General features: G+C 36.7%; 1 protein-coding gene across 3 annotated transcripts in view; it reads left to right on the forward strand.

Moving 5' to 3' along the window:
* The window catches only part of LOC131693620 (oxidative stress-induced growth inhibitor 2-like), a 127,998-nt gene continuing 102,725 nt past the window's right edge, over nt 1–25,273 (forward strand). For all 3 annotated transcript variants that reach the window (XM_058981569.1, XM_058981567.1, XM_058981572.1), the window contains exon 1: nt 1–246. The gene's annotated coding sequence lies outside the window, so the exon portion shown is untranslated. The remainder of the gene's footprint in view (nt 247–25,273) is intronic.

Consider the following 25,273-nt stretch of genomic DNA (forward strand, 5'->3'; position numbering starts at 1 on the left):
TCCAATTTCCGAAATTATAATATTATTGTGTTTACATCATTGTTTAATTCATGCGGGATAGTAATAATTAAAGTAATTACTGATGTACCAGAGCGATTGAATTTGGATTCGATTACGGGTTTTTCGTGATAAGGTCGGTAGTTCTGTGGGTATTGAGAAACGAGTGATATTTTCTGGATCCAAAGGGGAGATTTTCAAGTAAAATGTAGATATAATCGATTTTATTTCTTATCTCGAGTTGAAAAGGTAAGCGAAATAAATATTTTGTTGCATTTTTACTTTTCCGAAATGAACACAAGTTACTATACTGTAATAGTCATTGGGAAGTTTCTTTAAATTTTATCTGTTCTAATCAAGTAATATATCCAAAGCGTATTTCCTTGTCCTGATATGTACCTAAGTTTAATTCCGAAAATAGCCAACAAAATCGATACCATAATCGAAATATCGCACGTTTACTCTCTTCACGGATATGGGCGGTCAAAGTTTTCATTTTGTCGAGTAGTCACTGACAACCGGGTTATCAAACATCAATTGAGTTATTGAATGCTAACGAAACGCGCACATATTTTTTGTGTTTGGATGTATATACACTCAGGTTTTTTTTACGCGGGGGATAGAGGCCGCGTAAATGAAAACCGCGTAAATTTCAAAATCCGCGTAAATTAAAACCGCGTAAATTTCAAAATCCTCGTAAATGAAGACCACTTAAATTTAAGAATCCGCGTTAAAGGGAACCTCGTTGATGGATTCCGCGTAAATTTCAAAATCCGCGTAAATGAAAACCGCGTAAATTTCAAAATCCGCGTAAATGAAAACCGCGTAAATTTCAAAATCCGCGTAAATGAAAACCGCGTAAATTTCAAAATCCGCGTAAATGAAAACCGCGTAAATTTCAAAATCCGCGTAAATGAAAACCGCGTAAATTTCAAAATCCGCGTAAATGAAAACCGCGTAAATTTCAAAATCCGCGTAAAAAATACCGCGCAAAAAAAACCGCGTAAAAAAAACTTGAGTGTAATCATACGTGTATTAATCTATATGAAATGGATAAAACAGCGTTACATTTTACACGCAGAAAAATTAAGCATATTTAAACCAAAAATATGTGTTATTGAATGCTAACATTTATTGTTTATTACTTCAAATAACAAATTTATTGGTATGAAAATATCTCTTTATTGCAATTACAATAAATTTGTGCATTCAATAAAAACATTTTTAATTTCAGTAATTTTGTTTTAATTTTAATAAAATATTTATTAAAAAAATGGTACAATAACTTTTTTTATTGAAACAATACATAAATTTTATTGAATTCAATAAATAAATTTATTATCTCCTGACCAATAATTTTATTTATTGAACTTAATCCATATTTTTGTTGAACCTACAAATATTTTTTCTGCGTGTACAAATGCTTCAAATATTTTACATCGTTGGTCATCATATCAAAAGTATGTACAGTTTTTCCGTACATATATGAAAGCTAAAACGAACTACTTAGACGGTACGAAACCATGCATATAATATGCATTTATTTATACATTTTTTGCTCATTTAAACAATTGCTTTGAATTATACTTTTGTTGCGTTGCGTTGCGTTGCGTTGTGACGATGATTTTGGCGGATTGCACACTGACTTCATCATGTTTGACTGCTGATTATCTAATAAGAGTTGCTTAGGAAGTGGTAAGTAGGAATTCATACCAATCCGACCCATATTAAAACCTCAACAGCATGATAGCCATCATTGCCGGCCGCCCCCATCTCCATCGTTCACGGGGAAGGATAAAGGATAAGGTAGACGGGAAGTGTTGATGCTCCACCTACTTAACGGAAGGACGACGATTCATCAGACTCTTCCATAGGTGTCGCGGAGTTGGTGGTTTGGAAGGGTATCAGGTCTAGGATTCGCTCCAAGCAAACGATGCGACCTGTAAAACATGTTTTATTAGGTAGTTGTTTAGTTAGTCTTCGAGTGCACGATCACTCGAAAAAGAGATGATCTTGTTTAGTTTTTGGTTATTTTTAAACTCTGGGCAGCCGGCTACCGAGAGTATACTATGTTCCCTAAACAAAAGCAATTTGAACTCCACACGGCCGACCGTGGGAGTATTGCCTAGAAAAGCTAATCTTATCCGCGTAATGGGCCGGATCACTATTTATTGCAACAGTATTTGGACGGAATTCGCTACTTCTTCTCTACGATATATTTATTGGCTTGAAAACTACCGAGTGATAACACATTATACAGGCAAAAATAACGAGAGATGTTATAAATCAAGGAAAGTATTTCTTATTTTCCATATCGGATTGTTTGTGGAATACAAGTATACGAGCGATAATACCGAACATTGAAGGGAAATATAAAGGATTGTTAACCTGATGCACGGGCTTGTTAGCAATAACGGAGCTTTAAATTAGGTTCATAAAAACAGACGCGGCGAATTTTCAATACGTATTGACCCGTGTTCATAGATACTAGTCAGATTAGTCGTATTGGGGCTAATTTCCGATCAACTATTCATTTTTACGGCAATGTTTTCTCGACTAGATCTGTTCGCACCCTCTCATTCTGTTCGCACCCTCTCATTCTGCGGTCTAAGGACCAAATAATGATGAAGGATCCATGGTAGACAAAGTGTTTACGGATCTGAAAACTGTGTTCGATCGTTCCTCCGATTAAATAATGAATCATTTACAGTTTTATCAATATGTCAAGGATATCCCAAGGAAGCAACGTCATACTTTTGCTATTCTCTCTGTTCTTCAATGATGTTGTGCTGCACTTCAGCGACATCTAGATGATTTCTATAATCGAAATCTCTTAGTATATCTAAGTGCTCGGCAATCTCTTTCACACTATATTTCTCACTCGTTTGGTCTACTCTAGAAGCTTCAGTTTCTGTTTGCAGTCCGTTCGCAGGGATTTGGATTAACACACGGAAAAAAATCCATTCATAAATTCATGAAAAAAAGATCAGAATTTCGTGAACTGAACGATTTAAGAAAACTGTGACAAATGAAATTTAAAAACCTGTTTTAATCCACCTAGAGGTGCAATTGTGCCTGTCTCATTTCTCCAAACTATGATTTAATAGCTGGTTCGTACAATATAACTTTATGGAAATGTCTTTCATTCGTATTACACTTGGTAAGTATATATAAGAGCACCTTTTTGCATTCATCGCGGTATCGGTTTGAATCGGAGTTTTCTATGTGATCGACCTCCACAACCCGTAACTCCGGTGCTGGAAGTCGGATGGAGATGGAATTTAATATCAGTTTCTGGGGACGCAACACCTTTCATTTGAGACTAAGTTGAGCAAATCTAGCCATTTTCGAGAAACCAATATAACCGTTATTCTGAATTTGGATGCTTCCGGATCCGTCGATGGTGGCCAGTGTGGCCAAAGAGACTTTGAATGACTGTTGGGGATCTAGATCTACAAATTCAACAATTGTGTTTACATTTTGGAAAAAAAATCACCTTTTTACATTCATCGCAGAATTCGTTAGAATCGGGATTTGCTGCGTGATCGTACGTATCACCCTGTAATTCAGGAACCAGAACTCGGATCCACACAAAATTCAACAGCAGCTGATGGACCTTTCATTTAAAATTAAGTTTGTCAAAATCGGTTCAGAAAATTCCGAGAAACCGATTTGGAAAAATCAACAAATTTTGTTTTGTAACCATACTCTTCAACTCGTAATTCGGAACAAGATGTCGGTTGAAAATGAAATTCAATAGCAACCTATGGGAATATTATACCTTTCATTTGAATCTTAGTTTGTAAAAATCGGTTCAGCCATCTCCGAGTAACCGATGTGGACATTTTGTTAACAAATCCGCACATACACACACATACATACACACATACACATACACACATACATACATACACACATACATACACACAGATATTTTGCGATCTCGGCGAACTGAGTCGAATGTTATATGAGACTCGGCCCTCCGGGCCTCGGTTAGAAAGTCGGTTTTTGGAGCAATTGCATAACCTTTCTATATAAGAAAGGCAAAAGAATAATATTTAATTAGCTTAATAAGCATGAGTTCAATGTTATCTTCATGTGATTATAATTTGGAAAGGTTGGTGGAATGGGTTTGAACTTGTAGGGAATGGGGGGTTAGTAGAGTGGGAGTGGAGGATGGGCCAGAAATCCTTCATCTTATTTCGGTATACTTTTGTTGAGTCGATAAAGTTCAACTTCGAGTTAAATTACAATATAACTCTTTAGTTTTGTTTTAGGTTGAAACGGACAAAAATCGAAAACGAAAAAAACATTTTTACTGTAACAATATTATACACAAGTTGATTGATTTTCATAAAGAAACGGTGTTTTTTTGATTTTCTTCCCATTGTTCGTTCCTCCTTAAATGACTTTAAATTAGCAAATATTTAAATCGCGCTTCGATTTTCGCTTTACCATTTCGATCAATGCGTTGAACTTAATGCATACCGTTTTAAATAACAGCTTCAAATGGGGCCATGCATAAATGACGTAACATTGTAGGTATAGCCAATTTGTGACGATGTGTGACGAGGGGGACTATTATGACAAAATGTTACGAGGGGGAGGGAGGGGTCGAAATTCGCCGAAAAAAGAGTTACAATATGGGTCGGGCTAACTAGGGCTCCACATTTGCAATACGTTTGAATCAATTAGTCGAGATTTTAATCTTTTATGCGGAACGGGTACCTAAACTAAATAAATCAAATCTTTCCGACACGCACCGAAATGAGCAAGAGAGTGTGCCGGTGTAAATACACCGAGTTTCAAGGTATTCCACGAAGCTCAATACAATCGGTTTTCCAAACTTGTGAACCTTCGATTTGTTTTTTTGTCGAAAATTAAAAACTCTAGTGTAGAAAACAGCAACGCGGTACTAGATTCATCGCAACGGCATGCTCTCAAGCAGTGATGTCCCTATCCTCTGTGCAGTAAAGAGAAATTGAAATGACTCCCCACACTCTGGCAAACAAAACGAGAGCGCTTCTCTTTCGTTCATATACACCACCGTATTTGATATGTGTAAGCGCATGTTGATGGCAGAGGTAAATTTTCATACACCCAACACTGGAACGATCTAGAGTGTGGAAATCTTGAAATTCTCTGTGGCGCGCTCAGATAAAGTTACCACCGCGCGCGCCCCAGAGTCACTGTGGTGTATTCACTGGCGTGTGATCTTTGGTTTGTTTTCGTCTTACAAGCGGCAGTGCGGGTGAGATTGATTTGATTTGCATAGGTTGTTTCGTTGTGTTGTGTTGATGGTGGTGGCTTATTTCAAGCTTATATGATTTTCTACTGAAGATTTCATACAAGTTGCTTGGTAAAGCTTACGAGTTTATAGAGTGTTGTTACACTACCGGGGGAAACCTGAAGTATTCGAGCCTAGGGACAAACAAGGAAAACGTTTTACGTATCAATGTATCGGCTGGTATAAACAAAGTTTTATAATGATCTGTAGTATCAGATTAATCGTATAACAGATGTACGGCGGGATTTGTACATACACATTAGGACCGGCCTATTTTTTGTTCGACTGAATAATTCAATGGTAATTTAACTTATTTTGATTGCGAATTTGGCGACGCCAAAAAGACCCTCTCGCAGGTTGATGGGATTGACGGTATTGTAAACATCATGAAGCCACAATATATTCAATAGAGTTATCTAAATATAAGGACCTTCGCTCTTTTTAGTTTTTATTTGCACCAAGTTCTACTACTAGAGGTTAATTAGTTCTCATGTTAATAATCCACCAAACATTATGACTACTGAGGATTTGATTTATATAAGAAGCCCGCTTCAAGATGTTGATTACAATACGCCTCGATAGTGGTGTGTCGAGGAGGCCGGGAGGGCTGATATGAGCCTTTTGTCTGTTCTATACCTTTCCTCTATTCACCAGCTCATAACCAACAATCAACCAGTAACAAATAGATAATTGAGAAAGGATGTGCTATGTGTGGTGATTGGCTATTCAAGTATTAGTAGTGTTTGAAGTACGTCTCATGGCGACATGACCGGGAACCCTATCGATATAAACGATCCCACTCTCTGCCAGAATTCAAACCGCGCACTGAAAATTTAATATCAGACTCACGGTTCGCGCAACCATTCAAGAACACACGTTACAAAATCACGTCAGCGCACAAACGTTAGAGCCCCTCGCGATTTTCCAAGCAACCTACGAACTCGCAAACATGATTACACCCCGGTGATAAGGTGAAAATCTCAGCACTCATAAACTTACCAACACGATCTCAAGTGTCAACCTACAAACTCCCGCGCTCGCGCCATCATGAATCAGGATCGTCCGGAAGTATCTATCCTCGGTACAAACAATCTAGGTCCTTGTTAATTATTAAAAAAATAATAAAATTGAAAAATAACTACCATATCCACTAGACAAAACGTTCCATGGCGACATGACCGGAAACTCTAGTGATATGGGGTAACTCTCTCCCTGTCAGAATGTGATCCGTACACCGAAAACTAAAGATCAGAATGACGGTCCGCGAATATATAAATCGCCGCAGGGTTTCAAAATCGAATTTATACACGCGAAGTCACATACACGCGAGCACACGGGACAAACACGTCAACATACGAACGCTTAAGCCCTTCGCGATCATCTACGCACACCTATGCCCGCGATCGCGTAAACTTGATAACACTGCGGCAATTGTGTGAACGTTTTAGTACTTACGAAGTTACAAACGCGATCTCAAACGCCAACCCGCAAATGCGCGATCATGAATCGGTCACGTCCGGAAATCTTTAACCTTTATTCTAGCAATTTAGGTCCATACATTCAGTTGGACCAATCAAAAAAAAAAAATAAAGCTCATATCCACTAGACCACGCGTTCTACGACGACATGATTGGGATCTCTAATGATATGGAAGAGCCCACTTCCTTCTGGAATCTGAACCGTACACAAAAAATTAAGTATCAGATTCACGGTCCGCGCGCGATCATTCTAGAACACACGCGAATATGCGAAAGGTACACGGTTATGAAATAGAATTTATGCACGCGAAGTTACACGTTAGCACACGCGACATACAAACGCACACGCGATCGAGCACATTAACGTACAAATATTCGAGCCCTTCGCGATGATACACGCGATTCCGAGTCCCTACGCCCGCACATGCCTGAACCGTACAAAGAATATCACATTGAGAATCACGGCCCGCTACAATTGGCCTATTGCAGTGTTTTATTGGGCGACATTGCCTGTCTCGTCTGCAAATTGTAGTATGTGATTCTGACGGGGAGCCCTTCCGAGAACCTAGCTCTACAGCTCCAGTAGGACAACTCTCGAAAAAAAAAGAATTTGGCGACGCCAAAAAGTAAAGTGATCCATTACAAGTAATGTCCTGGTATTACACACGTTTTCGATTATTATCATATGCAGGCATTGTAATTGTCTCTCACTCACGCGAGAAGAGGCTTATCCGATGTCCAACTTTTCCGAGATAAAGTCCACATAAAACAAGATAAATTTCACGAGAATTCACATTGTTACTTGTTTTTTTCTGTAGCGCGTTATTAACAATAATGACGTGCCAATTTAGAAGCGCTTCTATTTGACCAGTACAGTACTTTCAAGGGGTTACAGCACTGTAGATTTTTTAGAACATTTAATTTTTATTTATTGATTGAATTTTGTTTACTGGTGCTTTAGGATGCTGAAAATGATATTCCAAAAAATGAATCGCGAAAACAATAAATGTATACCCCGATTATACTGAAAACGTTAACCGTGTTTTTCTCGAAATAATTTTTTTTTGATCTGGCCGGAAATGCAACTCGAACAAATGATTTTTGATCAGCCTAAAATGTTTACAGCATGTTCAAGATTACTTACTCCAGCGATGTACGTGGGATTTAATTTTTTCATTGCATAATTTTTTAATAAGCAATTTTGGGGTGGTTTTTTAACACATTTTCAGCGTTTTTCGACTGAAAAATGTGCCATTTCGTGAAAAATTAAGACATAGAAAAAATCTTATGTACGCCGCTTGCTGTCGTTCTAAGAAGTTTCTAAGCTTTGGTTTTTGGCTCTGGATCAAAAATTACGGGACACAGAGTTCCGGCCGTGGACCATTCCAAAAAAACTTCCCGACGGGAAAGTGCTGCACAGCCGCCATCTTGTGATGAAATTACTCGAATAAATCATTTTTTGCAATTCAATACTTATGTTATATATCTCATTAACCCTCCGGATGTCGCGCTTATGGCCCACTGAACGAGCAGCCGCTGATGCCTTAAGACGATTTCGCTAGATAAATTATTGCGTCAAGATAAATTCCCGAAATATGCCTATTTTTCGTGCTCTATAGTGGCGTAACCCCTCAATAATTAGTTCTGGAATCTTTTGACGGTATTTTTCTTCTGTGCCATCATTTAAATAAATTAGATGGTTTTCTCTCGAATTTCCACGCGATGGAATAATAAGAGAGAGAATTAAAATAAAAACCTAACATGTTCGAGTATAGCAAAGAAGTTCAAAATGGCAAATCCACCGTCTTTGCAGTACATACTAAATTGTTCCAAGGAACGTTTATCTGTTTAACGTGATTTTATAATTTGTAAAACTTATAATATCAAGTTTATGTATCAGAGGATGTTTATGACCTCACCGAATAAAAATCTTCTTGTGTAAACCTTGAACCTATAGTTGATTTCGTGACGTGAGGATGTGCTTTTGTTTTCATTTTGATCCGAAAAAAGGAATACGATCTACGTTTATCCCAAAAATTAACGTAAACGTCGTATTGTATACATATATTAATCAATTCACCTGTATGTATTCATGCATACACTTCGAATCGAGTACACTCCCGTGATTTTTATTCTTAGTCCAATAATGCGATTCAAATTTTCTGATAAACAGAAATATAGGATTTTATTCATGATGAAATAAGTATTATGGATATTTAGTAATATTGTATCAGACAATACTAATTATCCTCAACATATTCCATTTTCTTCTCAAAATTTATCAATTTCGAATGCTCTAGTAATGCTAACAAAGTAAGTACGTAATACTATGCTATATTTCACCCTAAGGAGGAAAATTTGGTAAAAACCTATAATCTATTCCGACATTGTGTTAGTGTCGGTTTCTGATGAGGCGAAGCCGAAACGCAACATAGTATGAAATAAGGATTTGTGCCCTCCTGTACAAAGACTGGTTTTTACCAACAAATTTTCACCCTAGTGAGAAATTTTGGTTTTTACCAAATTTTCCTCCTTAGGGTGAAATATAGCATAGTGCTTTCGCATAGGCCTGCTAAGCCAAGACAAGTTTCGGCTTCACTTGTGTCTCATCGGCATAAACAGAACTTCTGCTCGAACGGGACATCACGTTTGATCAGTCGTTTGATTGAAACACAGTGTTTTAGTTTTAAGGGATTTGCGTCAAGCCGGCGCTAATCTATTCCGACATTGTGTTAGTGTCGGTTTCTGATGAGGCGAAGCCGAAACGCAACATAGTATGAAATAAGGATTTGTGCCCTCCTGTACAAAGACTGGTTTTTACCAACAAATTTTCACCCTAGTGAGAAATTTTGGTTTTTACCAAATTTTCCTCCTTAGGGTGAAATATAGCATAGTGCTTTCGCATAGGCCTGCTAAGCCAAGACAAGTTTCGGCTTCACTTGTGTCTCATCGGCATAAACAGAACTTCTGCTCGAACGCGACATCCCGTTTGATCAGTCGTTTGATTGAAACACATAGTGTGTTTTAGTTTTAAGGGATTTGCGTCAAGCCGGCGCTAATCTATTCCGACACTGTGTTAGTGTCGGTTTCTGATGAGGCGAAGCCGAAACGCAACATAGTATGAAGTACGTAATAGTTTAATAGTTCTGCACTTTAGGTGTGAGTCGCATTTTAGTCATGTTTGGGTCAGTAAAAGCCAAATATTTTACGCTTTTTTGGCTATTATCGAGCGACGTAGCGATACAAAAAAATATTTCGTTCTAATTCTAATATAAAATTTTTCAAAATCTACACTTGTACTGCATTTCAACGATAGCATTAGTTAGACTGATAATATAGTACAATAAAAGCGGAATGTTGAAAGTTGTTCTACGTGGCTTATGAACTGTCCTTGAATTTTAATTGCAAATATGGGAAATCGTTCAACGTATCTTTGGTATGTGTGCAAAGAACTAGAATATTTGAGTGAAAATTCTGCTAAAAAATCGATGAAAAGTTCTATGGGCGATGTCAATATATTAAACGAAAGCTTAATCCCAAAAATGATAAAAAAAATGTTAAGATTGTTTATTAACCAATTTATGTATGTGAAACTTCTTGTACCATTACCACTACCATGTATCATTAATGTAGCCATTGCTAATTACGCCTCCTATGGGACATGCAGCTATAGATACATTAGCTCAACTATAAGTGCAAGGGAGCTCAAAATTTAACGCAATTTTTTTCAACTGTTTTTTGAGCAAATTTCCAAGCTTGCAATTGGAACTTTTCATTATTCCTAGCAGTGTTGGGAAAATCATTATCAATAAAAGTTCATTCCAGGTTCATTCGCGAATCAATCTTTCCCAGAACATTTCCAAACAAAAATCTGTGAAACCAAACATCGCATCCGAATGTATCATTCTTGAGACAAATATTCAATGATTCTTAGCATCGAAGTTCGCACACGAACATCTGCCTCAGTGAATCTCTTGAAAGAATGTTCGCCCAAAGCAACATCGAAAGAGAGACATTCGGAAGCGAAAAACGCTTTTAGTGATGCTTTGCACATCACATTGAAAATATGATTGCATATGAAACTTTCATACTCGGTCATACAAACAACGGGTTGTTAAGAACCGGTCACCATACAAGAATTTGCTTTTTTTTCTATATATATATATATATATATATATATATATATATATACATATATATATATATATATATATATATATATATATATATATATATATATATATATATATATATATATATATATATATATAGATATATATATATATATATATATATACATATATATATATATATATATATATATATATATATATATATATATATATATATATATATATATATATATATATATATATATATATATATATATATATATTGACAACATACCATTCAAGCACCATTTTAATTCTGTCGATTGATGAAAAGTTTTTTTTTTCACACGATGGCTTATGAAAAAAGCTTCGTTGACACTAAAGTAGCCTGACGCTTTATCCCATTGAGCTATCGCCGTAATATTGCAGAACGTAGTTTTTTATATCATGTTAATCTACAGGTTTTTGGAATCTTTGGAAATCCGTCGGAAATCCCTTGTTCGAAGATCGTGCAAGATGTTTTCATAAGGCGAACTTTTTTCTATATTTTCGTTGATATAAAAGTTCGCAAGCGATCTTTTCTTCTTCCGATATTTGCTTGAACCGAATAATGTTCCCAAACATCGGCACTCTTGAGGTTCACTGACGATTTTTTTCCGTAGTGATATTTTATATCAGTGAACTTTTTATTAGAAAATCGGCGATGAAAAGATTCTGTTGTGAACATTGATATTTTGATATTTTCCCAACACTGGTTCCTAGTATCTTTTTGATAAAACAACTCATTCAAGAAAGTTATAATGAGGAATAATTTATCACACAAAAATCGCTTGTTTAAACTTGAGGAAACACCTTACTTGTTACTTGAAAATACGAAAATTTCATAGAGATTGACAGAGATTCCGACAGATACTACCAGATACCTAATACTTTTTTTGCTGTTGATATTACGTGCAATGAATCCGTGCATTATAATTACGGTCTAAAATACTAACTGACGCAAAAATCGAGAATACGTATAATAAACATTGTTGCTGCTGACCCATTTATAACATCCTTTTATGGAACACAAGATTCATTGTTCATTTAAAATAAGCGTGAACACTAGTGGCCTTTTTTCTTGACCCCGAAACTGAGCCAATTTATTTCGCTCATTGACGCGCAGAATCCCCTTACTAGCTCCCATGCTCTTGAAACATTCGCTTTCGCCTGCTGTTTAAACGATTTCCACGCAAAATAATAGACAAATGAACGAATGAATAACGGGTGTATGCTCAATTGTGATGTTGTATGTAAATTAATTATCGCCACAAGCGTATACCTAATTTTACTGAATATGTCAAGCCTGTCGACGAAATCTAAGATTTCGTTTTAAACTTGTAGGATAACATAACGAGTTTGCAGATCAGGTGCCTCTAATCATTATAAAACTCTCTATACGATGATACGTAAAAAGTTTTCCCAATTTGCTCCGAGGACCGAGTACTTTTAGTTTTGCAGGTAGTGTAACAATACTTTATAAACTCGTTCGCTTTACCAAGCAACTTGTATGAAATCTTCAGTAGAAAATCATATAAGCTTGAAATAAGCCACCACCATCAACACAACACAACGAAACAACCTATGCAAATCAAATCAATCTCACCCGCACTGCCGCTTTTAAGACGAAAACAAACCAAAGATCACACGCCAGTGAATACACGCCAGTGAATACACCACAGCGACTCTGGGGCGCGCGTGGTGGTGACTTTATCTGAGCGCGCCACAGAGAATTTAAAGAGCAAGAGAGCACGGTTATCTCGCACCCAACTACCTCAACACCAGCGCACATTTGAAATCGGTCTATACAGCTCCGAAAGAAAGAGAGTTCTGCTTTTTTCTGTGGGGTGTGATCATTGTTTCCTCTGTGTAGGCGTCACACTTACGCGCCAGTGCATCACTAGGGTGAAATGCCATCACTGCTCTCAAGTAGCACTGACACTGAGCGCCGTACTCTCCAGACGTGGTGTGCAAAGTTTCTACTATGCTAATCGATGTATAAAAAAAATTCTGCGTAAAATGCTGCTTACTAGACTGCTTTTATTGCAGAGATATTACATAATTATCAATATTTAAGTTAGGCGTTTCTGAATCGGATGGTATATAAATGATTAAAATCTATCTAGTAATAGCGGAGTTGACATATTTTAGATTTTAGAATGACACCTAGTCCTAGATAGTGGAGTAAGACATTTTCAATTTTCAGACCAATAAGTTTGTTGTTTGAATTAATAAACAATAAATGATTGGATTCAATAACACAAATTTTTGGCTTAAATATGCTTATTTTTTCGCATATTCTGGGCTGAACCGATTTTTTTCTAAGGCGAAATAATTTACTATTTAGGACCCGGAGGGAATTTACAAATTTCTCGCTAATTTTAACGCTGAATCAGTGCATTCAAGGCTAACAAATGCTTAGTACGTTGCAAATTATTCTTGGTTCTAACCAGAATATATTTTTATGTAAATTCTCGTTAGCAAATGTTCTTTGTCTTAAAATAATTACAATGTTTGAGGGAAAGGCGGTTTGATGCGAGAAACCTATCATGAGATGAACCGGCACGAGAGAGGAGGGAAGTTTTACAGACATTCAAAAAAGCTGATAAATAAAGAACATCGCAATGTTGAAGATATTATTCGATTTTATGCTAAATAAAAGGATGTCGGCTGAATTTTCTCTGTAATGATTTTTTGATACCCTATCAGCCCTGGGTATGAAATTTCATAAGCAACAAACCGTTAAAAAGTGGTTATTTTGTTTTTTCCCACACTTATTTCGGCATAATATGAGCAGGGTAGCCAGACCTACCGATTTATCGGTAGTCCTCCCGATTTTGGTCTTCTCTACCGATTCACAGACGACCAAGGGAAAACTACAGATATTTTCTTATCCCTTCCGAAAACTACCGATTTTTATTGATTTTGGACACATCCTACTCAACATTCATTTTTGAGTTGGATTTGGTCTGAGATCTGTGTTTTCAGTATTTTAGAATTCTATGTCAATGCTACGTTTTTGGGACAACAACCCGGCCTACCGATAAACTTTTAGTGACTTTACCGATATTAAGGAATTCTATCTGGCACCCTGAATGGGCTCACGAAGTTTTAGAAGGGGCAGCACTGGTGAATCGCCCGGACGTGCTGTCGTTAGCGTCCAATATTTTTCAAAGTTTTTCAGTGATATACAGTATATTCAACAGGAAAATGAATTCGTTTGGAAGGTAGTTTTTCCTGTTGAGTTACGTGTTAGTAGGTTGAAATATGGCGAGAAAAGTGTGGTTTTGAATAGAAATTTATCGTCAAAACTTGGCCATTGAAGTATGTGAAGCAAGCCGCGAAAAATACGCCCGTTCGTTCCGCTTAGCGCCTACAGCGCCGCCTGGACCTGAGTAGCAGATGCAACAATTTCACGGATAGAGGTGAATTATTCACAGAAATCTCATGAATTTATTTATTCAGAGATGATGAGATCGTTTCATGTCATTTTTCAATGCTAGTTTCCATAAATATTTTTCATTTTGTAAATACGTGCCAGAATCAACAATATTATTCATTCTGGACGTGCGAATATATTGCAAATACTATATATGAAGGCGGCCTCAGAATGTACGTGTATGAACAAACATTCTTGAAATGGGTCGTTGGATGTACAGTAGAGCTATCGCCTTTCATTTCCAGAACTAAACATGTGTACATCTATCGATGAAAACAAATATGTCATTGCATAGATGCAGATAAGTTACCTCCATAAAAACACTACCGGACAGTGGAAAATGGATTGCATACACACACATACACACAGCGTTATAACTGATTAACAGTGAATACGTTAACTGAATCGCAAGTGTTTCTTATATGAATTTCATGTAGCTTATCTTATAATACAGATCTAAGTGTGAAGCAGTTGACCATAACGTTGACCATTATCAGAGTAGTACAGGGATGATTTATTCTGTGCAAATCTATACATAATATAGCTTCATTCAAAAGTTGCTAAAAAATAGCGCGACAATCACTACCCGGACCAAAATAGGCTCATTACCCTATACTATATTTTGAATTTGAATTAAAGACATCCATAAATCATCGATATTACGCACATTAATTTTAAAATCAGAGCAGTTGGTATCCCCATTCAACATTTCTCTTCGTTGAAAATTAGTTTAGCAAGTGGTTGAATAAGAATAATATTTTTGAGATTAAAAATGTTCGTAATACTTCCGTTTTTAAAGTTTTTAAATGTCAATATTGTATAGAAAGTTTTTCGTCAAAAATAACAATTAAAATATTACTAATCTCGCGACCGTGCGTCTGACTGCGTTGCTGGCGCATACAATGTTATTATTCAAAAATTATAGTAGTTTTATACTTCAAGCTATTTATCAACACCATCTATTTTAATCCTACTCTGGCTACCACAACTAAGTCATGCGAAATACAAAACATTTTGGCTAATGTGATGGTGCTTTTATTTTTTAGATGCAAAAAATACTTTTAATATGTCAACTGCCGTTGCAGCGCAGGTGACGCAATCTGTGATGCGCTTTCATCTCGTGTCCCTCCTACTGACTCCTGGGGTGAACCAGGAAGTGACACACAGCGAGTGCTATTTCGACACCCGGTTGGCCTGCGTGTTACACTACAACTAACCAAAGAAGGGTAAGCGTAGAGTGGCGTCAGAAGAAGTGCATCTCGGGCGGATTGGGTTTAGAGGAAAATGCCATTTTAATGCTGCTCTTAGGAAAATAATTGCTTTGTTTTGCTTTTCAGACGGCTGCTTTGGGTGATCTGTTTACAATTCAGATCTCGTAATTTAGTGCCAATTTTTGTGATGCTATGTGATTGTAATCATCGTGTTAAATGGTACCTAAATTTGTAAATATGCATGTTATTGTAGAACAGTAGACGCAATGTTACGAACAGCCAATGTAGTCGAAAAGGGACCATCCATAAATGACGTAGCATTTTTTGAGTGATGTTTAACACCCCCTCCCCCAACGTAGCATTTCGTCACAAACCTCTAAATACCCCCTGGCAATTACGTAGCTTAACTCTCCCCCCCCCCCCTTGACACTGTAAAAAAAACGATGTTAGATGAAACAGATATGATTGTCGTGATATCAGGTCAATCCCTATTCCCCTTTAAAAAGGTACGACATGACCCTCTACCTCCCTGTCGTCACACAACATCACAAAATACAAAACACCCCCCTTTCCCATATAATGCTACGTCATTTATGGATGATCCCAAAGACAAATTCGAAGTAACTGGACTCGTCGGTCGTTTCTTTGCTTTTCGCTGATTAAAACTAACAATATTGTGCTGTAGAATATATAATGTATGTGTTGTAACAGATACTTTTGTTCGAGTTTAAAGGTTTTAACATTAGGGTCATTCGTCTCTTTTTCGGATTAGAAAAATCTTAGCTAATGTGCGGGGTTGAGGGAATGCAAAGTGGGTGAGCTGCGTACAAGGTAAATCCATTACCATTACCAACTCCTTTATATACCCCACTGCGAACCAACATTTATTGGAAACTGGGCACAACACTATGTAAAACGTTTGATATATGGGCGTAGATCAGCTGGGAAACGAATGAAATAGATAAACCGTGCGGTACTGCACGTTGCATTATTTCTTTCACGGTTTTACCAAAGACTAACAGACATTACACTATGCAGAAATTCCTCTAAAAATACGATCTGCTTTTGTGCTAGAACAATAGCTCCAACTTTTTTAAACGGTCCCAAACACTCATTTGCTTGAGTGTTACCCCTCAGGCTTGGGAACAATTTTTCACTAGTGGTCCATCTCCGCATGCTTGTTCGTATGACAGTAGCGCCATCATCACAAATGCGGCAACAGTCCCAACTACAAATATATTTAAAATGATCTTTAAAGCGGACGAAGTACACACTAAGTTTTTTCTGCTGAATCTCAGTTTTTTTTCGCATTTTTTGCCAAAATCTCAATTTTTATGGTGATATCTCAGTAAACGTGGCGTTTGATAGCTGAGACTCGGAAAAGATTTCACCGAAAATTAGCAAACAAATCTCACTTTACTGAGATTTTAGTTTCTAAATTTACTAACTACCCGGCTGTTGGAAAATTTCCGAGTCGAATGGAGTGTGTATTGTTTTCGAGTGCTATGTCTGTTAGTCTATGGTTTTACTAATTGCTGGAGAATGTTTTCCATATTATTCGACGATAAACGATCCTGAATTTCAGAATGTTGTGCACTCAGTGCACTGTTCGGCTTCCGGAGGCTTCATTAATGGTGAAATTATTGCTTTAAGTTTTAGAAAACCTGAACAAGAATATTCGTAACTTTATGCTTTATGCGAAATTCTAAAAAAGCCAAGAATCTAAGGACCAAGGTTTACTGGAGACATACTCTTTTCTTTGACGAGTATATTTCCATGCGTTGTAATGGTGAGTATGGTTCCAGGAGTTTTTTTTTAACTAAAAATCATGCCGTACCAAAGGTCTGAAAATGAAAACTTTTATTCGTGAACTTGAGTGTTAATTATTCCACTCATTTTTCAAATATTATAAACGGTCGTTCCAAGCATATCTGTTCCACGCCGCCTTTTATAGATTTCAACTTTTCGTCACCAAATGTTATAATATAAAATATATTTTCATAAATTTCTTCGAAAGGCAGCGTTTGTTCTGAAAATTTCAAAACAAGAAAGGGGTGGATAACATGCGGGACATAACTGCGGTGTTGACGTAAGACTATTCGTGGGCGCATACTATTAAAATTCTGCTTGCATCCAAACGGCTCTCTCTAATAAAAAAAATATGCACGAACTTTAACCCATATAGTCCAATGATTCCACATATTGTTTGGATTATACCCTGAACATGTCGTCAGGCTATTGGATCATAAGATGTTTATTAGGGCTTCTATTCAAGCTGCTAAATTTACATATTCATTTGATTTTCCTGGAGATTAGAGTAGTATCCCATTCGGCAATCACTTCAGTAAAATGATTTTATTGAAGAGGTCTCCGCATAAAATATATTTAAACATCTGTCAATAAGAGTTGATAGCTTTCGGTTCATTTCTGCCGATAAAATTTAAGGAATGGCCATTAGTACAGTTATTAGAAAATTAAATTTGGCGAATTACCAGTAAAAGTCGTATGTTTTAGTCAGGATTTTTAAGGTTATATAGAAAACTATAAAATAATTGTCCTACGTCATCAACCCAGTTATGTTCCGGACATTACCCATCCCTAGTTTTTCAACATCAATTATCGATGTACTGTACAGGATAAATAGTTGGTTACCCTATCTGCTAGGGAGTATCATGAACAATTTTGTAACAGATTCCGTAGAGGATACGATTACCCTAAATTACGATAAAAATGATTTTGTAAAAGCAGCCATTAGTTGTGAATTGATTGATGGTCAATAGGGTGGGACAAAAATTAGATTCCAGCTCCGAGCAACTTTTTAGGTACCATTTGGGTCCTAGAACAACTGTGCAAATTCTTAGCTCAATCCATGAAACTATTTTTTGCGTCCACTGTTTAAAGTTTACATGGGTTTTTGTATGGGAAAATTAACTTTAACAAAATAATTCCTCCTGGAGTCGTCCATTTCTTGCTAAAAATAAATCGTTATGTGCCTTTAATAGGAAATTTAACAAAGAAACAAAATCTCGAAAACCACGAAACGATCTGACGCTTGAGATAAAAGTTATTAAGCTGAAACCGATTGATGCTCTGACGATTGATAACATTTTCTTTGTTTTTAGCACCACTGCTGTTGGTTGTCCAATTATATGCAATTTTCTTTTGATCTTCTCTTAATGTGTCCAAATTATATTTCTAAACTGTTTGTCCACTTCTAATGGGTTTTGAGGGATAAATTGAGGCTTGTTTTGTACATAATAAGAGAAAGTTAAAATTTTTGTAGGTATATAATTTGACCGTCAGTGATGCTATAAAAAGTGACATTTTCATCAATCTTCAGGGCATCAATCAGTTTTTGCTTAATAACTTTTTCCACAAGCCTTTGATCGTTTCGCGGTCTTCTAGACTTTGTTTCCTTGATAAATTTCCTATAAAAATAAACCATTTATCTATTTTTAGGAGATAACGGGGGCCTCTTGGAAGAAATATTTTGCTAAAGACGATTTCCCCATATGAAATCCTATATAAACTTTAAACCGTGGGCGCAAAAATATAGTTTCACAGATCAAGCTAAAAATTTGCAGAGTTGTTTTGGGAGCTAAATGGGACACAAACAGTTACTCGGAGCAAAATTTTATTTTTTTCATATAACCAGGTCCCACTCTAATGGTCAACTGTTTAACTAGCGAGCATAAATTTTATTTCAATTCTTGGGGGGGAAGGGGAGGAGTTGCTTCTCTAATCTTCCGGTCATCACATCGCATGCTTTGGTATACTTAGTATGTATAACAAACATGAAGATGTGACACAAGGTGCCAAGAACGCACTAAAATCCTGTCAATCCTATTTCTCATTGGATTGTCTGCTCTAAATATATCACCAGGGGACCATTCATAAATGATGTTGGATATTGACAATAGGGAAGAGCGTCACGTAACGAGATAAAAAAAACTAAAAATGAATTTTAGACATATCAGCGGATCAGGGATAAAAAACGTACAACATTGTTTATGAATGGCCCCCAAACAAACAAAGAATATTCCATAACGAATATCACGTAACATCGGTGACAGAGCATTGGGATCAAGGCCAAGTCCCCCCTGGGTCGTGCAAAACTGAGAAGCAACATCAATTTAGGCACAGATAGCAGACTTCCATTTATTTTCATTTTGTTTTGTTTTGTCTTTTCATTTGTTTCTCCTGCTACGATGTGTGCGGGAGAGCGGGACGGCCAAGGAAACGGAAAACCAGTGGCCCAAACAGATCAGGAACAGGAGGGAGGACTGCGAACAGGGAAACCGACAACAGAGGAGAAATCTTTTATTTATTTATTATAGCTACGATAATAATCACAATTGTTTTGCTTTTCTTGTTTCGCTTCAGCAAACCAAAATCTATACGGACTAGCACATACGAACAGTTAGGCTTTGTAGGTTCTCATCTTGAGAAATGACAATGACACTGTACGAGATGGCGCTGGGCCTGTGGCCTTCGACTGGCATGGTCCATTCTCATTGATTCGGAAGTCTTCTTGGCTGGTTGGTAGATATGTGCTCCTACTTGCAAGTTGATCAATTCGCTTGGGTGGGGGACATGTGGATCCTACTAGTTGTCGACTCTTTTGATCGTGAGTATGAGGCTAGTTCAGGAAAGGAGTGCAGGACTGGCACCTAAGAGATAGTTAATTATTCAGGACTTGTTCTTATGATTACTAAACTCGACCAAGCACACCGGCTCTCAGAAATGATAAGCAACCCTTTCGGGTCGGTGTGGTCTATTCGAGTCGAACCAGGCGGACATTCGGTTTATGGTTAATAGTGGATAAATATTTCTTATGCCTTTATTGGCAGAGATTCTTTTTGCGAAATCCTAAAATACCTTCACTGGTATAGCTACTCAGGATAATAATAATAGAAAAATAAAGGGTTTGCCTGGTCCATAATGTAATGAATATGTATATTGACTAAAACAGGGATAATCGAGTTATGTTATAAGATAGAGAAGAAACAGCACAGTTGAAGGAAAAGTATTCGCGGCTAAGGACTAATACTGCTAGTATGTTTACCGTTTCAGTTAATAGTCGATTGATCTGCTTCGGACCTAGCAGACAAAAAGGAGATTAGGAAGAGACAGAAGCGGATTCAATGCAAAACGGCGTTACACGCTCTGAACTTGCGCCAAATAGTTTGTATGTATGTATGAAATTCGCGGACATCACGGCTGACTGCGATCTCTAATTTACTTAACAGTCGATTGATCCGCTTCTGACCTAGGGGACCCATGAGGAGATCAGGAAGAAAATAGAAGCGAAATCAATGCGAAGTTTTAATTGCATCACTGACGACTTAGCACGCGTTGTTAGGAGCAGGATACATTGGACCAGACAAAATAGAGAACGTTACGTTAAGCTGCAGTCCCATCTGCCCGATAAAAAAAAGCTAATCACAATTATTTTGCTTTTCTTGTCTCGTTTCAGCAAACCAAAATCTCTTTACTATATTTTCATTTTCTGTCTCCAACTATCCTCTATGTAATGTATCTGAAACTTGTGGGACTGGTTAACAGACGGCGCCTGCTTGTGGAAGAAACTGGTGTGCTATACGGACTAGCACATACGAACAGTTAGGCTTTGTAGGTCCTCATCTTGACAGAGTCTAGATGGGCGGATGAACGTCTGCCAGGGTGTGGGCTGAGAAATGACAATGACAATAACCAGGTCCCACTCTAATGGTCAACTGTTTAACTAGCGAGCATAAATTTTATTTCATTCTTATTATTCATTTGACGATGAAGAATCTTTGAGACAGATAAAACCAACTGTCTGTAGTAAAAATTCTCCAGTAAACTTTTGAACGACGTAGAAGCCACAAGCATTTTTCCGCCGGTGATCCGCTTTGTTAGTTCTCAGAAGGAACGCTGGCCGCCAGCAGTCGCCAACGAAAAGCCATCTACGATGGGGGAAGGGGGTGTTAAAAATCACTCAAAAAATGCTACGTCATTTATAGATCGTCCCTTTACGTTTTGTATTCGATATGCATAAGTAACGGTCATAGTTCACCACTGTCCAATTAGTAAGAAAGCACCTATAAAAATTTGGCCTAGGAAAGGGACCTGTGCGGTAAAACGTTTTTACTGCTTCTAGATGTTTAACAGCTGAAATTTCCGTGTTGTTTTTCAAAATATTGCCGGTGTACTGAACAGGATAAATTGATTTTTGTGCAATCCGCTATGGAATATGTAATACCCCAAGCAACCAGAAGTTCGGATAATACTTAAAAAGCACACTTTAAAGTTCACATAAAGTTCTTAGCGAACTTTCAAGCTGCTTAAGCTTTAATGGAACTTGAAAGCTGCTTAAGCCGCTATTAGAACATAAAACGTACTGAAAAATTACTTAAAACGAGAAGCTTATGCAGCTCCCTTATACCAACTTTTGGTTGCTTGGGACATTTGTGTAACAGACTACGTAGAGCAGTGGTTCTCAACCTTGTTCATACCACGGACCCCTTAGAAATCACACTGGGTTGTCGCGGACCCCCACTGATAAACATCGATTTTGTATGCTATTAAAATGTTATTTTCAGTTTGCTAAGAAGCAAGACCTGAAATTGCAATATGCACTTAGAAAATATATTTATCTTCGCGGACCCCCAGCAACGACCCCAGGTTGATTATCACTGACGTAGAGGATACGATAACCATAAATTATTATAAAAATGATTTTGCAAAAGCAGCCATTAGCTCTGATTTGATGGGGGGATGGGACTACTATTCAACTAGCTAGCGTAAATTTTATTTTATTGTCAACGCCTCCCATTTCACGATGAAGCATCTTTGAGAAAGATAAAACCAAATGTGTATAGCAAAAAATCTCCAGTTCACGTTTGAACGTCGCAGAAGCCACAAGCCTTTTGCACGACTCGAGATGGGTTATGCAGCCACCTTATTAGGATCACAAAACCATCTTTATAAGAATTTGGATTGAAATTTTAATATTGCTTTTTTATGGAAAACAACTTCCTTCTGATTGAGTTCATTATTTTCTATAACAATTTCCCAAAAAGTGTGATAAAAATAATATACCTTCAGGACGCGTTCATAGCGTGATTGGTGAATCAATTACCTTGTACGCTGCTCACGAGGTTTTCCTATCCCGACAACAGAGCCGAATGACTCTAAGGTTAAAACCTCTATAAATAAAAAAAGAAAAATTATATACGTCTAGGACTGAATGGATGATTAAGTGCCCCATATTCCTCCCATTTCGTTCAGTTGTTTGCTGCAATGTTTTCTAACGACAAATTGCCGAATGTTCCGTTAGGTTTTCTTGCACACTGAAATCTTTGTATATTTTTCTATTTTTGTCTTCTCGGTTGGTGTATAACTACTGTCTCGTTTCTTATGTCTCGTGTTGCACAAAAAGCAATAATTTTCAAATTGTAGTGGAGGTGTGTAAAGCGTCTGTTTTCCGAAAACAAAAACATATTACGCAATTGTGGATACTACACTCACCAGCAGTTAGTATTATTATATAGCGCATAATGTTTTGAAAAATGTGGTGTGGAGGACATTTGCGTTGGCTCATACGTCTTTTTTCCCTGTCATTTCAAATTTTTGCAGACTGAGTGAATCATGGACTCTTTTATTGTTCTCCCCACTAATTTAATTACTAACCTTTTATATATAACGAAAAAATGTACAACGCTGTTACCTTAATTGCTATGTTAATTTTGTTTGAATGGTTACCTAGTTTAAAAGGGTAATGGTCCCATGTTGGTTCTATTGGGGAGATGGTCGCACTATTTTTGGAACAACTTTTAAATGAAGTTACATTATCTAGAATATCAAGCTCATTCAGGGACCAGCTCTTCATGTATAGAATTACAGTTGATAAAAATGATAAATAACATTTATGATTTATTTCAGCATATCTACGGTTTTTAGAATAAGGCAAAATGTACTAGTAATCTAACAGAGTATTACGAATCGATAACTAGTAATTACAAGTAACAAATTATTTGATTCACACAATACGGAAAATATATGAAAACAATTATATGTTGTCGATGCTACCATTGTTCGTTAGTACTGCCATATGATTTTTGGCGATCTCTTCTCTTAGTAAGAGTTAAGAATATTCCGGACAAAGCTTTATATACAATTTGGATTTAATTATTGGCAAGACTTAGAGTAGTATTTGGTTATATTGTTCGGTTCAGTGTTATTCTTAACTTGTATAATATGAGCAGTATCTAGAATATTCCTTATTTGATAAAACTAAACACAGTCGAAATTCTACTACGGAATACACTTTTTCTCTTTCAATAAATATTCCACTTCGCTATATTTTCCGAATCCCGGAAAGCTGTAAGCACCCGGGAAATGTAAGCTCTACTCCTTGGTGTAGGGGAACATGGGGAGATTTGACCAAGCGCAAAATTCTATTTTCGGCTATGGCGTCTTCTATTCGATTCTTAATTTTTTTTCAAAAATATTTTATACTTGTTTCGATCCCTTAAGGTAATTTTGAAAGTTTGGAGTAAAAAATCCTTTCCTTGCAGAAAATATTACGTGATTAATAAATTTGCATTAAATGATGTAATTTTTTATCAAACTTTGCATGGACATATCTACTCGACTACTAATTACTATTAAAGGACTAATATACCATCTTAATCCTTGTGAAGCAGTGAAATGATTTTACATAAACTGGAACATTGGAATAGTTATTACTAGAATTCGCATGAAATTGAACGCAATAACTAATGTTGGGGAGACTTGACCAAGATTTTATGGGGAGACTTGACCAAGTGGCGATCGGCTGAAGAAAGATACAAAATTCCTAATATTTATTATGCTTTGGTATCTACTGTTAATGTTAATCAGGCCATAAAAAAATCCCACCCCAAACATAAGTCTTTATATTTTAAAATTTGTAAGCAAAGTTAGCCATAGTTGGACTGATTTCGTGACGTGTGAACATGCAATGCAAGCAGTACAGTTAATCCTTAAAAAGAAATGCATTTAAAAAATCAAAATTTATTAAATGCAACTATTTTATAGTTTTTACTGCTACCTAAGGATCTCGACAATAGGGAAAAAATAATTACGGTATGTTTTATGTCATTATTTTTTGTTATTATTTTTCAAAATTCTCTTGGTCAAGTCTCCCTACGCCTTGGTCAAGTCTCCCCTCAATGGGGAGACTTGACCAGAAAAAACGATCACAGAAAAACTTTTGTAACTTTTCAAAAATTAAATTAAAAATTCTACAAAAAATCATGAAGACGCGCACTAACTTTGCGCTTTATATCTGAATGATTTTTGGGGGATTGAAGGCTTTTTTAGAGATTTATGCAGTTTTAGCTGAAAACCTGGTCAAGTCTCCCCATGTTCCCCTACCACATTTGACTGCTTAAAAATTTATGAATGATGAAAATAATGTTTCTGCAATCACAGTCGGGTCTCCTACTACATGATTAACTGGGGGCGTGAAAAAGGAATCCGCGTTGTAGAATACCCATAGCTTATGGGATTTCGACTAATTGGGGCTGTGACCGATTATTTCGTCCGCGTCAACATGTAGCGCCATCCCAAGCAAAGTCGAACATCAAAATTACAACAAGTAGAAATCATGTTTTGTTATTAGCATCAAAATGAAATCTTATTTTGCTATCAGTTTTAGATTTTTTAAATATGACATCAAATTT

The sequence above is a fragment of the Topomyia yanbarensis genome, chromosome 3 (assembly GCF_030247195.1).
Source record: "Topomyia yanbarensis strain Yona2022 chromosome 3, ASM3024719v1, whole genome shotgun sequence".
Taxonomy (NCBI): domain Eukaryota; kingdom Metazoa; phylum Arthropoda; class Insecta; order Diptera; family Culicidae; genus Topomyia; species Topomyia yanbarensis.